This window comes from Ixodes scapularis, unplaced genomic scaffold (assembly GCF_016920785.2).
Source record: "Ixodes scapularis isolate PalLabHiFi unplaced genomic scaffold, ASM1692078v2 PGA_scaffold9__187_contigs__length_104089568, whole genome shotgun sequence".
NCBI lineage: Eukaryota > Metazoa > Arthropoda > Arachnida > Ixodida > Ixodidae > Ixodes > Ixodes scapularis.
Window position 1 is genome coordinate 27,998,666 of NW_024609884.1, and position 13,626 is coordinate 28,012,291.

Here is a 13,626-nt window from a genome sequence, read left to right on the forward strand (position 1 = left end):
TTCTTGATGTCCACAAAAAAAAAAAGGCTATGCAGCATCGATCCTACCGTTTTTGTTTTTTTTTGTTTTTTTTATTCGCACATTATGTGATGTCCTCTAACACTAAAGTACCGACGTAAAAGCGCTGTAGAGACGATATAAAAACAAAAATTTAAGTGAATCGAGCTGTGTAGTGGAACGGAAAAAAATAAATAATTAACGACTTTTTACGGTAAACACTTCACCTCTAAGTAGAACTTCAAAAAAGTGACGGTTACGCGCTTTCATGCCCATTTCAACAAAGTTGGGAGAACGATGTATTGCATCTTGTGAATAGACATGTGGAGCAGCATGTTTATGTTAGAGGCATTGTGTGTAATCGCTGCGCAGTACCTGCCAAAAGAAGATATTATTTGGGCACAGTCTCAACCGTTTCCGTCTGTGTGTGCTACGAATACAGCAACTCTTTTCGTAGAAGAAGTGATGAGGAAATGGCGTGCCCTTGATGATACGATTGTGATTATGAAATAAAATTTTTAATCAGCCAATAATTGCGACCTGTCCGGTCGCCTGGAACCCCGACAACAACTATCGTTCTCTGGAAAGTTCATTCTAATATTTACACGTTTTGTGGAGTTCATCGTGCGAATAAGAATGTTCCAACAATGAGCTAAACCTACACGAGTTCCCGAATCCAACACGGCGCTTTTGAATTTTAGCGCCGTAGATAGTTCTGCGAACAGTGTATACTTCTGTGCAAATATTCGTCTAACAGTTTTGCAACGTTGGAAAGCATCGGAATGATTCAGAATCACTGCGGAGTTGATACTCGGGAAGATAAGACTGGCACTTGGGAGAAACGGACCGTGGCATTTGAGACAGGGGCACAACCGGGGGACAAACGTGCTACAATCGCATACCCTTCCAAGGTCATCGCTTGGGCGACCGCGCGCGCGCCCAAGAAACCTTTCTTTTCTTCTTTTTAGGGGTGGTGGTGGGGGGGGGGGGGGGGGGGGGGGAGGGGAGTGGTGTAGGCGCTGACTGTCTTCCTCCTTTGTGGCTTTTGACAGACGCACAACGAGACTGGCAGAAGAAGCGCATGATTCATTTCTTTCGATGGAGGCGTTCTGTCTGTGTATGCGAACAGGGTCTAGGCCAACTCGTCGAAAGCCAACTCGTCGACGGCCAATTCGTCAGCGGCCCATTCGTCGAATAGGCCCATTCGTCATAGGGCAACTCGTCGAAGGAAAACTCGTCGAAGAGGCCAACTGGTCACCGCTTTTTTAAAGCCAAAAAGATATTATTATTTAAATTTTAAAGCAAATATTGCCCTATAATAATCCGTGTTCTTTTATCTGTAACTCTTTGGTAAAAGAAATATGTACAATTGGCGCTTTCCTTAAAAAACTCACCTCCCGTCTGCTCTTCTTGTCGAGGGTAACAATTTGCCGCTTTCGCCACTTTCACGGTACAGTGGGGCAGGGTCATTGCGTCGCTCGTGTATTACTGGGGCGCGTGTTATTCTACCCGGCCTACCCGGCCCATCAGTTGACGCCGCTTCGCGGTGACAGTTTGCGGCGGCTCATTACAAAATTGTCGACCCACCTGGCCCACCTGTTCACGCCGTTCGCGGCGACAGTCTGCGGCGGCTCATTACAAAATAAGTAATAAAAAAAGTAACAAAGGGACGATCGTGAGACGGCACATTTTTCAACTTGTCTAAAGGTTCTCTCCTGTCTTTGCCTTCTTGTAATTTTTCCTTCAGTCTTGTAACTTAACAAAGGCGCTGACCCTAATCCAAACACAAATGAAAATGTAGGTCAAAAGAGAAAATGGAACCTTCAACCGTCATTCAACCCATTCGACGAATCGCCCTTCGACCAATTTTCCCTTTCGACAAGTTGCCCTTCGACGAATTGCCCTAATACGGATTGCCCTATTCGACGAATGGGCCGTCGACGAGTTGGCCGTCGACGAGTTGGCTTTCGACGAGTTGGCCGGATCCCATGCGAACATGATTTTTTTCCCCTTTTAGTAGTTAGTTGTTCTTGCCTTGACCCGGGTCCCAGTGGGTGCGTTGTCGTTGTATGCCCACTATTTTTTTTTTTTTTAGTTTATGGTAGTTTTTGCGCTGATGGGGTATCAAGGTACACAAAAATAAAAAAAAAAAAAAAATAAAATAGCGCCTCAACAAAAAAAAAAGTTGTTGCGATCAGGAACGTTTTCAAAACGATTTTAGGAGCCTGCAGTGTTACCACAGGTGCAGGATTGAGAGCGTAACCCACGCACTTGAAGAGAAGGGGAAGCTCTCGTCTTATTGGAACTCTCTTTTATGGGTTTCCACGTCGCGTTTGTCCTTCAAAATCAACTGTCATTTATTTCTCGCTCGTGGCTTCCAAGTATTGGAAGCCACGACTCGAGCCACAATAGTTTTGCGAAATCAAGGTTTCGCTGAAATGGATAACTCTCACGTACAGTTCGACGCGCAATACCTTTGCCGTATTGACTCGCGAGAGATGCCCCCAACACGGCTGAGTATGGCGGTGCTCCAGACCTAACATCTAAATTTTGTTGCCTTACCTGTTACTATTTCGCGCCCATTTTGAGCCATATCAAAATGAAAGCGCATGATGAAATAAAAATGACACTCGTTTTCCGCTCGATGGAAATTTCACGCCAGCTCGCTGTCTTTGCTGGTACCTTGAGCGTTTCTCAACGATGCGGAGAGTTAAAAAAAAAAACACGTACGATGGCATCCTTTGCACACTCATTACTTCTATAACACTGAGCCACCTCGTACCCTTTGTTTTTCTTTCATGATACTAATTTCTTTCTGCGCATTACGGCTGTTACGACGCTAAGTCTGTCTGCCCTTCGAATTTGAACTTAGGCTCAGATCAGGGACGAACCAGTTTAAATCAGGAAAATATAATTAACACTGTAGCAAAGTAAATCTATCATATCGATCGGAAATACGATTTGGCACATTCCATCTGAACACATATTGTGCACAGCGAAGGCAATAGCGAGTCAGCGTGCAAAACGCCGCCACACTGAGCTACCATAACATCTCAGCGATTTTTGCATAGCACCGAGCACGGAAAAGAGAAAACAGTTATTCATTCACATAAACGAAGCAAATTTATTTAAAGCCCGGACACTCCGTACGTCCAATCTAACTAAGGTTATCAATAGACTCGACCATGTCATTTGTCGAAACAGATAAAAGACGTTGGCAAAAATGATTAGACTGAATAAGTGAATCTAACGCACGTATTTTACCAACCGACGGTCGCGCGCCTTCAATACCCTTTCCAATTGTCATTGCGCACCTTGGACACACTTTGGGGAGCTATGCATATTTACATCGCCGCCCGAGGTCTCCATTGAACGTGTAGTGCTGACCCAAATAAAATGCTACCTGACTCTCAATCGCTCACCGCAAAGGACGATTTCGACTGTAGGTCACTTGAGATAAAAAAAAAAAAAAAAAAACAAGCTATAGAAACGAGCGTCGTAAAAAAGGGGACCGGCATTTTTATTCCTACCTCCGAACAGAAACGAGCGCCACCCACTGCATCACACAGCGCAGAGGCCGGACTCGGCCACCGCGCGTACATACCAAGCGCGCGCGAGGGAGGGAGAAACTTCCTCCGCCGGGAGAACACGGCACATTTCGGGATCTATTTCACGCAGCGGATAACGCGGGCCTTTTCACACCTCGATACTGGCGCCATCTAGAAGTTGCGCGTTCAACCACGTTTCGAGCCGCGCGCCATCTGGTGGCTGAAACGGACGAATAAATAGAGGTACCGCGCCCTCTTAACCTGTCACCGACTATAGACATTCAAGTAAAACGCTTATCTTCTTTTTCATTGAGGTTACGCAAACTGTATCACTCTTAGATAGGAATGACACAGTGGTAAAACTTCCGGGATCCGAGGCCTAGTAACGTGTTATACTTGGCTTCACCTTAAGTCCAGACGCAGCCGACGCTACAAGCTGACCAATCAGACAGAGTCAAAAGTTGGTCATCATGGTGTTCGTCATGTTTCCGAACGTGTTCAACCATCACTGAGCAAATCGTAAAAAGAAAATGCCCCGTGACCTGCGCTTTTGACACTGCTTGATTGGTTTTATGAGATCGCAGCGTCGGCTGCGCCTGCACTTAAGCTGAAACGAAATGTATCCTCTTTTCAACGCGTTAGAGCGGCTGAGAGCGAGAAACTGGTATCTCGTTCAAAATTAACTGTTGGGCCTAGTTGGCTCTACATTATTAAAAATCAAAAGCGCTCTGTCCTGTCCCCTCTCCTTTTCTTGGTGTTTGCGCTTTTGATTTTTAATAATGGTATCTCGTTCACCAGGCAAACGTGAGCCCCACTAGGCCGCCGCCATGTTGTACAATTTTGACCACTAGACACGTGACCGTACCAAATCCTCACCCTTACACAAAACTGAGCCCAGATTTGTATTGCGATCGCTGTAGAAAATACAATTAACTATTTTTTCCATTTCAGCCTCAAAAATCAGTGTCTAGCTCCAATAAAAAAAAAAAAAAAAAAAAAAAAAAAAAGAAGAAGAAGAAAAGCCATGAGCCATTTGCACTCTGAGAAGGTGGATGACCAGAGAAGCTGTTTAGCACACGACACAGCCGTGTTACAGAATTTTGAGCAAAGGTGCGAACGCATTTATTGTCTTGATCGGTGCTCATCGTGACGAAAAATACACACACACATTTAATGTCGTCTTGATCGGTGGTCATTATTTCGCTTGGACGACTATCGCTGCCCCAAGGAGCCGGAGGATACTAGACACGCCCGACGGGACCGCCACCCGGCGGAAAGTAGACACGTGCGACGGGACCTCCACGGTCCACCCCAGGAAAGCGAAAGGAAGGGAAACTAGGCACGCAAGCGCTTGGAACGACGGCAAAGAGAGGGCGGTGCGAGCGTAGACAAGGCCGACGCGGGTCGCATAGCGGCAAATCTTTGAGAAACCTTTATTTTCTACCTGAGAGTCTACTGATCTTTAAAATGATGCCCATTGATAACTAATCTACTGAATAAACCTATTGCTAAATTACCCAAACATCAAGGAGAATGCAGGGAATGGTGTTCCACGCGCCGAGCGTTCCGGCACCTGCAGCAGTAACTCTTCTAAAGCAAAAGCCCAAAACAAATGTCATTTTGCCTACGTGTTCGTCAACGCTTTATTTTGGTTATTTACTTCGAATCTTTTATACGGGGAAGGCGTGTGCGTGCGATGCGTGCAGCGTGCGAGCGTAGAGTTTTTGTTGACGCACAAGAAAAATCCACGGAACCCTAGCGATAAACAGCTTCGCTGTAAAACCTAAAATACAGCACCGCGGCTGACGACATCTAGCGGAGCCATTGCGAAGCTGCCCGAGTTTTTGTCGTAAAAGCACGTTTTGGACTTAAAACAAACGAAACATAACTTATCTCGTCGGTACTGTTATCAAACATAAATAAGCAATTATTTGTGCGCGGTACTTCGGTAAAATATTCGTGACTCCAGCGACCTATAGGGGGCGCCACCACCAAATAAACATGGCGGCTGGGTCAAGGTCGCGTCGGCTCGGACGGGGCGCCTGAACGGGTGGCGCATTCATTTGTTCAATGCCCAATTTTAAAGGTATTTGAACTGCGACGGTCAAGTGTAGCCGGTGCACATAAACTTGCAGAGCATATTACCGGAGAGACGGTAATAGACTCGAATCAGTTTTGATCATCTAAGGAAAGCGGTGATGACTTCAGAATTGTTCCACCGAGAGTAATTAATTTTAATCTAACTCGCATGCCTTGACCATGCGACTAATCTGTCCGCAAAATCGAGCTTTTGTGCGTATCCGCGTTTAAGAAACAGCTCCAGTCGTCTGCTCGGTCAACAACACAGGCTGCAGGAAAATTACGAAAATTAAGCAAGCGCTTCTTGAGCCAAGGAGCATGTTAACCCGCTGGCGCCCCACTAAGCAGTTGATACTCGTATTTCAATTCAGTTTTAGTACCAATCGAGAAGTCATTTTGACGAATATGCGGGTTATGTAATATATTACGTACTATGTCCCACTAAAGAGATATTAGTATATTCTTCGGGTTGAAATATGAGCTTAATTGACTGGCGTACTGCTGAATAAAAGTATATTTTTAGACAGAGAGATACTACTTAAACTCAGCAAAATTGTTCTAGCCGGTAGCACGGAGACAAATGCGGACAAAATGAAGAGAGTCTTCATCGAAGATTCACGCAGAATCTCTCTGCATTGAACTTGTCTTCGAATCCTGAACGGAGAAAATGTGTATTTTTTGTGGCCGGTCAACCTGAGCAATGTAGACGTATATTGCTGCTGGCTTCGACGGGGGTATAATATAAATATTGGAGGCGCGATAGATCATAATGCCGTGACAGCTTCTAACTTTGCGAGACGCGTCCCCCATCTTTTGAAAGCAGACAATTCCCCTCATTAATCGTATGCAGCGAGCAGGTTTTCCAGAATCAAGTAATTGCGAAATCAGCCCAAGTCCTTCGGTGTGTTCCAGAGGCTTTTTCGGTGAAAAGCAACCAAGATGAATAGCGAACGCACTGACCGGCGTGGGCGGCTCAAACTTGAAGCTGATCGAACACAACCAAACTCGAGAAAAGCAGCTATCGAACCTTCCCATTCACTTGACTGCAACATTGGTGTTCCCTCCAGTGAAACACCTCGTCTGCCGTCCTCAGTCCACCGTTCTACATCCTTATAAAGAAACCACTTATCAGTGACCATGTAGTCCTCACTTTGAATGTGATTCGAGACAGACAAGAAATTAAAACGTTTTCCCGTAATTCCTCCCCATCCAAGAAATCGAAAGCACGCGACCGCGTGTGGTGGAGCAAACGGGCTTTCAAACACGTGATGGAAGGAAACAATCTACTGAGGCTTCACCACACTAATGAACACTCAGGCAAACGTAAGAAATATTCAGACCTTGGTCAAATTACATTGTTCGCCACCGCGCCGACAACACGTGTCCGCGAAAGCCACCAGGGACGCGGAGGGGGGGCAAAGCGACCTGTTCCGCCTTGCGCCCAGTTATCCCGCTTGGTGGCGTCCGTTTTGCTGGAGTCGCGAATAAGTGCAAAATGATAAGGTCACGTGTATAGTGGCAAAAAAAAAAAAAAGTACAGCATGGCGGCGGCCCATCGGGGGTCACTTTCAGCTGCCAGTTTATCGCTCTTACGTCGTTGACTCTTTTGCAGGTCAAGAAAAGCAGCTGGACAAGGTCCTCCCGCGAAGCCCTCCCCTCTTTACACTTTACCAGAGCCAAGTCCGGAGAGGAGACGTGACCGAGGTGTGCAGGTCCCTCCTCGCCTCGTCTCGCCTCCTCTCGGGCGTTCGCTCTGGTAAAGGGGAAAGAGTGGTGGGCTTCGCGGGAGGAACTTGACCAGCTGCTTTTCTTGACCTTGAGGTGGAGTACTATTAATTGTATTAAACTACTCAATAAAATTAATTAAAGAAATTGTGTTTTATTCACCGCAAAACTAATCTACGCATCGCCGAACGCTCAGTTCTCGTCCAACTGTAATGCTAGCGGTCCGGATCAGATACCAAAGTTTCAGAACTAACCGTCATTTCTTATTCCTAGGTTATAAGGGATTTTCTGAACTTTCAACGGGATAATGGGGCCCGTTCCTGCTGACGCCATTCACCTCCATATTCCCTATTTCCCAAGGAAAATATTCGAAAATTGCCTAGAACTTTTGAACAAAATAAGGGCAAGCTCTGATACTTTGCTATCTGGTCCGAACCAGACTTGTACGTAGTTCAACTACTCTACTCAAGCTACTGTAATTCAACTACTTTTCTTAGTAGCTTGGTAAATTTCAATTACATTTTTATTTGCGTAATTTGTAGTTTACTTTAATTACTTTTTCCGAGTAACTTCTACTGAAATTACAAATTACCTTCGAATTTTAGTGGTAGGTTTGCTTACCAACAAACATTCCTGCACATAAAAAAGAAAAGATGTTTGACGATCAGCTTATATTTCCAAGGAGGTGGGGCGGGGGGGATTGGAGGGGGAGGGGAGAAGTGGTTTGGAGGGTCCGAAAGCCACTAAAATTTTCACGAGCGCCCCACTGCAACAACCTTGCTGCGAGGCACGAGGAGTGAGGCCGAGTAACTGCAAGATTAGCGCCGACTTTTGTCCCGAAGCTCGAGGAGACTTGACGCATTTGAAAAAAAGGGCTTGTCCCGGTTCTTCCCAAGGCAGGAACTCTCGCCCATTACAGGAGGTGCACACACAGCATTCTCACTCAAAAGAGACAACCAAATGCAGCACCCGCTATGAAGCTCATTCGATGCTTCCGTGTGCTGTACTTGAAGAATCGCGTACTAAAGGGCAACGCAAAGGTGACCTCTTTGCGTTGCCTTTCCTTCAAAAACTCAAAATATGCAGGTCGTCTTCTAAGATTCGAAGGTCGTTCGAAAAACATTACTAATTCTCCCAACGTCTTTAGGTAAAAGAAAATAATAAACAAGCAGTGCTGGGAAGTACTTTAAGTAGATGGTACTTAAAGTACTAATTCGAGTAAGTTTACAAAGCTTCTACTTTACTTGAAGTACACTCTGAGCGTGTACTTGTACATTACTAAAGTATTTTTTTTTCTAGTACTTTCCGAGGAAAGTATAGCTCCCGACTCCAAATTACATTCCCCAAATTTGAAAACAACAAAAGGCGTATTGTCATGCGAAAACGAGCTATCGTTAAACGAGACGTCATCTGGCCATTTCTCTGAGTGAAGTAATGGCGGCTGTAAGACCGATACAAATAAGTGCCTTATAAGTTAATTGCTTTAAATAGTTCGTCAGTGAAAGTAAAACAACTACTCTGTGACGACTTGACTTTATTAAATATCTGCTGCCATTTCTGAAAAAACTGGTGCACCTCCCATTACCCCCGGACCAATGCATACCACTTAAAAAAGTAAAAACTCTGTATAGGGGACGAAAGGGCATCATGAAAGATTGTGTTAAAAAGTACTTGTCCTTTACTTTGAAACTACATTGTATTTATAGTACTTTACTTGAAGAACATTTCACCCAGTGTACTTGAGCTTTTGTGCTTGAAGTTCATAACTGTCAGTTACTTTGTACTTTACTTCAATTACTTTTTAGAACTACTTTGTGCAACACTGTAAACAAGCAAACATTGTCTGCGAAATTAAGCTCAGGCAGGGCTAAACCTCAAAGTAGATATTATACATCCGCAATGCATCATTAAAAAAAAAAAAAAAAAAAAAAAAAAAAGATTAGGCGCGCAAAAGCAGAACTAGCTATTAAAGCATTTCTGTGAAAAAAAAAAATCGTTTTATACTTGACTAGCGAAATTTCGCTAAAGGATCAAAACCTGTTGTTTCTTGTTACCATAAAAAATAAAAGTAACTTCAGAAGTAATTCGCTACTTTTTACGGTAGTTAGTTATTTACTCAACTACTTTCCATTTGAGTGATTTCTGCTCGACTCAAATTACTTTTGAGGCCAGTACTCAGTAACTTAGCTTAATTACTTTCTCTGAGTAACGTGTATATGTCTGGTCCGAACCGCTAGCGCTACATTTTAGCCCAGACTGAGCGTTCGCCGATACGTAATTTCATTTTCGCAGTGAGAAAAACTCTACATTTTTATAGGTGAAATAGTATTAATAATTGTAAAAAAAGTAAAGCCTGGTTCAGACATTTGAGTTTCACTGCGTTTGACTGCGTTGCGGCTGCGAGAAACCAGGACATTCCTGCTGCTTATATCGCGTGCCAAGATGATTCCTTGTATTGGATTCCACGCTCATACGAAGCACAGAGGTGCCGGTGACTAGCTTTCGGTTCTCGACGCAACGCAACCCGATGTGAGAAAGAATGAATAAATAACGACCGACACATATACTTTTCATTTGTATAAACGCAAAGTAGAAGTTCCACGCTATGAAGTATACCATATAGATGCATGAACGCTACTATGAGCGCGTTAAGTTTGCGTTAGTTGTGCATTAACTAACAGCTGCATACCTACAGTACAATTAGTGCTAATAATATAGTGTATAAGCCGCTGTACTTAACTGGCTTCTTGCCCTCCTGTTTCACTGATACGTGCACCGACACTGACAGCAAAGCACGTTTGCTCTTCGGCCGTTATCTGGTCTTGCTGCAGCTTGTCCTAGTCATCAGTTACGTGTCTTACGAGAATGATAAAACGAGTGCCAGAAAAAAAAATATTGCAATAGGCTTGTTGCTGTAACGGAGAGTATCTATTCAATAAGGAGGCGGACAAATGAAGATAAAAAAGAAACCATAAAATGCAAGCGCTATTCAGGGTGTTTCACCGACGACTGAGAATAATTTAAACAAAAAGGGCGCTTAAAATCTAGAAATGATTTCCTCGGGATAACGTTCTCGACCGCGGCGGACGTTGGATTACAAGCGCAGAGGGATAATAAGCAAATGAATCACCTAACATGTATTAATTAACTTTTGCGATATTCGCCTCAGCTGGCACGTTTCAAATAGAGATCTGTTGCCCGTCGTCAAAATCTGTCACAACTGTTTTATGATTCAGGCAACTAAATTCTGCTTCGCGCTTTTCACTGGCGATTTTAAGCTGAGAGGAAACTGAGCGCCGGAAGGCCACCCGGAAGCGACGTCAAGCCTCCGCAGCGAGCACGGGGCACTCTCTCCTCAAACACGCAAGCTTCCGCGTTTTTTTTTTTTTTTTAACATCTTAGTTTCGGTATGGCCTAAATTCACCAGACATAGCGCGATACAAAATTGTCTCAATTCTAAAAAAAAGCAAAAAAAAAAAAACAAAACAAAACAAAACAGCTATAGCATACTTAGACTTTTTTTACAAAATATTTACACAGAGAGGACAGAACACGTACAGCACGGAATATGTGCTGTCCGTGTTCTGTCCTTTATGCGTAACTGTTTCGTGAAAAAATGTATGCAATACCAACACGCTTCCCAAAAAAAAAAAAAATATATATATAACTTGAAGACAGGCAACAAATGTTCAATTAAAACGTAACAACTAAGGCGAATATTAAAAAAAAAAGATATTAGTGGTTTTTATGTAATTATTTTGATAATTATCACTTTCCTCTCCGTCGTGGGCTCAATCACCAGGCTCAATCTAAAATAAACAGTAAAAATCGACGCCTGGACATAGCAATATAAACTTTTCGTCAAAGGTGTATTTCACAGATCGTTTTTTTTTTTTGTAAAATTGCGAAGCGCAGCTCCCTTTCTGTAAAAAATAGGGCCGAAAAACTTGCTATGGCCAACGGCGGGCGGCGACCCAGACGACCAAGTCGAGTTGCGGGACGCGTTTGAGGCGCGTATTCATAGGTGGCGTCGGGAGCATCGTGGAAAGGTATAGCCGACATTACTAAAACACTCTGTTGGGAAACTCACCCTTGAAGAGACCAAGCTAAATACGATAACAGCGCCTCCTTTTAGCGACGAGTTGAAACATGAAAGTTGCTTTATTTGGCTACTGATAGAGTCACTCAATGTTCCCAGAATACCAAAACTCCTAGGCTCGAGGTGCCAAGATGGCGGCTCAATCTTTTTTTCTTTGCTGTGGTCGCCATGGCCTTTTAGAAAGCGTGTTTTTGCGTAAAAACAGACGGAAAAAGCTCTTTTTGTAGGAACTTTTGTTGGAGATTAGCACAGAATGACAGGCGCGTAATGTTTTCTAATATCTTTACAAGGTTTTGCGTCACAATTATTATTGTTTTGATACAACCATGTCTCACCGGTGATTTCAGGTCGCGTGTCGCGACTAGGGCGCGTCCTAATTTCGGTAGTAAATCGCGGCATGTCCGCTTGGGAGACGGGGGGGTGGCATCCCTGAAACCCCTTCCACCGTATACATGTTTCGGCGCCAAAATGGTCGATTAAACACCGAAATAGAACAGTAATAATGGACGCTATCGAATGCGATACTCCCGAACCAATTCCAGCAGCCGTGCAGTCCCCTGAGTGGCCGCTGCGGGAGAAATGGCGGCGTTGCGATTGCCATTAGCTTGGTTCTCGAGTACGGATCCGTGCCACTTTTTCGGAGCAGGCTCTATGGCTGTTTCTCAGTTGAGTTGTTCTAGTAACGTTGTGTGTAGCCGACCAGCGAAAGAAAGTAGACGGCATGCAGACGAAATCCGTTGGCTGCAAAAGCGCCGTCGTTATGCAAACGCGTTTTGTTTTTCCTTTAAGTTTTGCTTTTATTGTCCGCATTTATTTTTTAACCAGAGGTACATTAACAAAAGATCATGCTCATTTTAATCAACCATGTGGGTCGTGGTTTATTAAAATAATAATAATAATAATACTACTACTACTACTAATAATAATAATATATGAGTGGGCAGCATGGTATACTACCCGTACTACGCGCGCTTGCTCACGGCACCAGAGAGGAAGTGGTGGAGTAATCTGAAGAGACGGAAGATGCAAAATCGGATTAAGCGGTCACTTCAGGCTACAAGCAGAAGGGCTGCAAAGTGGGGGCGTCGGGACGGCCAGTGGAGACGGCCAGGTGGCACTTTCTCCTGCGGACAGCACCTCAAAAAGAAGTGCTCGAAATTAAAACTCCGGCCAAGGCCTATTTAAATCGAATACGCTGACTAGGCGGCGCAAGGCGCCACACGATTAAAAGGTCTCATCCGTATTCATTCATTCATGGACATTACCTTCCATATTAGTGTCATAGACGAAAGCTACGCATCGGACGTGTGTTCTAGTCTCCTCTATTTTCATTGAATATTTTGCTTACGTCGACTTTATATCAGCAAGTAGCTTCACAACGTCATCGGGAGGTCCCTATAGTCCCCTCCAGGGCCTTCTGACCCTTCAATCCGGTTTTTAAACCGGCGAGGTATGGACACCACGACCGCCCCTGCAACTGCCATGGATGAAACACCCGACCCGACCGCGCAGGATGACGCCGCAAGCCTGTCCGACTCGCTGATTGAAGACACTGAAGGTCCCTTCCAGGAAGTGACATGCAGAAAGAAGAGACGCTGCAGCAGTCACAACTCTGGCTCCAGCGACGCGACCATCGTCACCCTCCCAGAGCCGACAGTTGGTCTGGTGGTTCTGTTCACGCCACTGGATCCAGACATGAGCATCGACTCCATTGATTCGGTCCGCGTCTCTAATACCCTAGAGACGCTGGTGCCCTCATGCGTCATTGAGGCTCGATTCAACAGGCGAAAAAATCTTCTCGCGGTTGACACCCGGAATGGCCAGACAACGCGGGTGCTTCTAGGCTTGACCACGCTGTGCGGCATGAAAGTTCGAGCCTTTGAGCCCCGTGGAAAAGTTTCCAGTGTAGGCATCGTGCGCAACGTTGACATCGCTCTCTCAGACACCGAGATCGTCGGAGCGCTACGGTCAAGTGTAAGCATCCGTTGTGTTCGTCGGCTTGGAAAATCAAGCACAGTTCGCATTGAGTTTGCATCTGCCACACTTCCCCAACACATCTACGTTGGCTTGGTCCGGCATGAAGTCGACCTGTACGTTAACAACCCTCTGCAATGCCACCGATGCGGGCTCTTCGGTCACGTTGCGGCTGGCTGCAAGAGGAAGTTGGCTTGCCTCCGC

General features: G+C 44.9%; 1 protein-coding gene across 1 annotated transcript in view; it reads right to left on the reverse strand.

Annotated features, from left to right (window-relative positions):
* LOC8026382 (dynein light chain roadblock-type 1) overlaps window positions 1-10,144 on the reverse strand; it is a 44,672-nt gene extending 34,528 nt beyond the window's left edge. Inside the window, exon 1 of the mRNA XM_029980106.4 lies at window positions 10,089-10,144. The gene's annotated coding sequence lies outside the window, so the exon portion shown is untranslated. The remainder of the gene's footprint in view (window positions 1-10,088) is intronic.
* Between the last annotated feature and the right edge of the window lie 3,482 nt (window positions 10,145-13,626).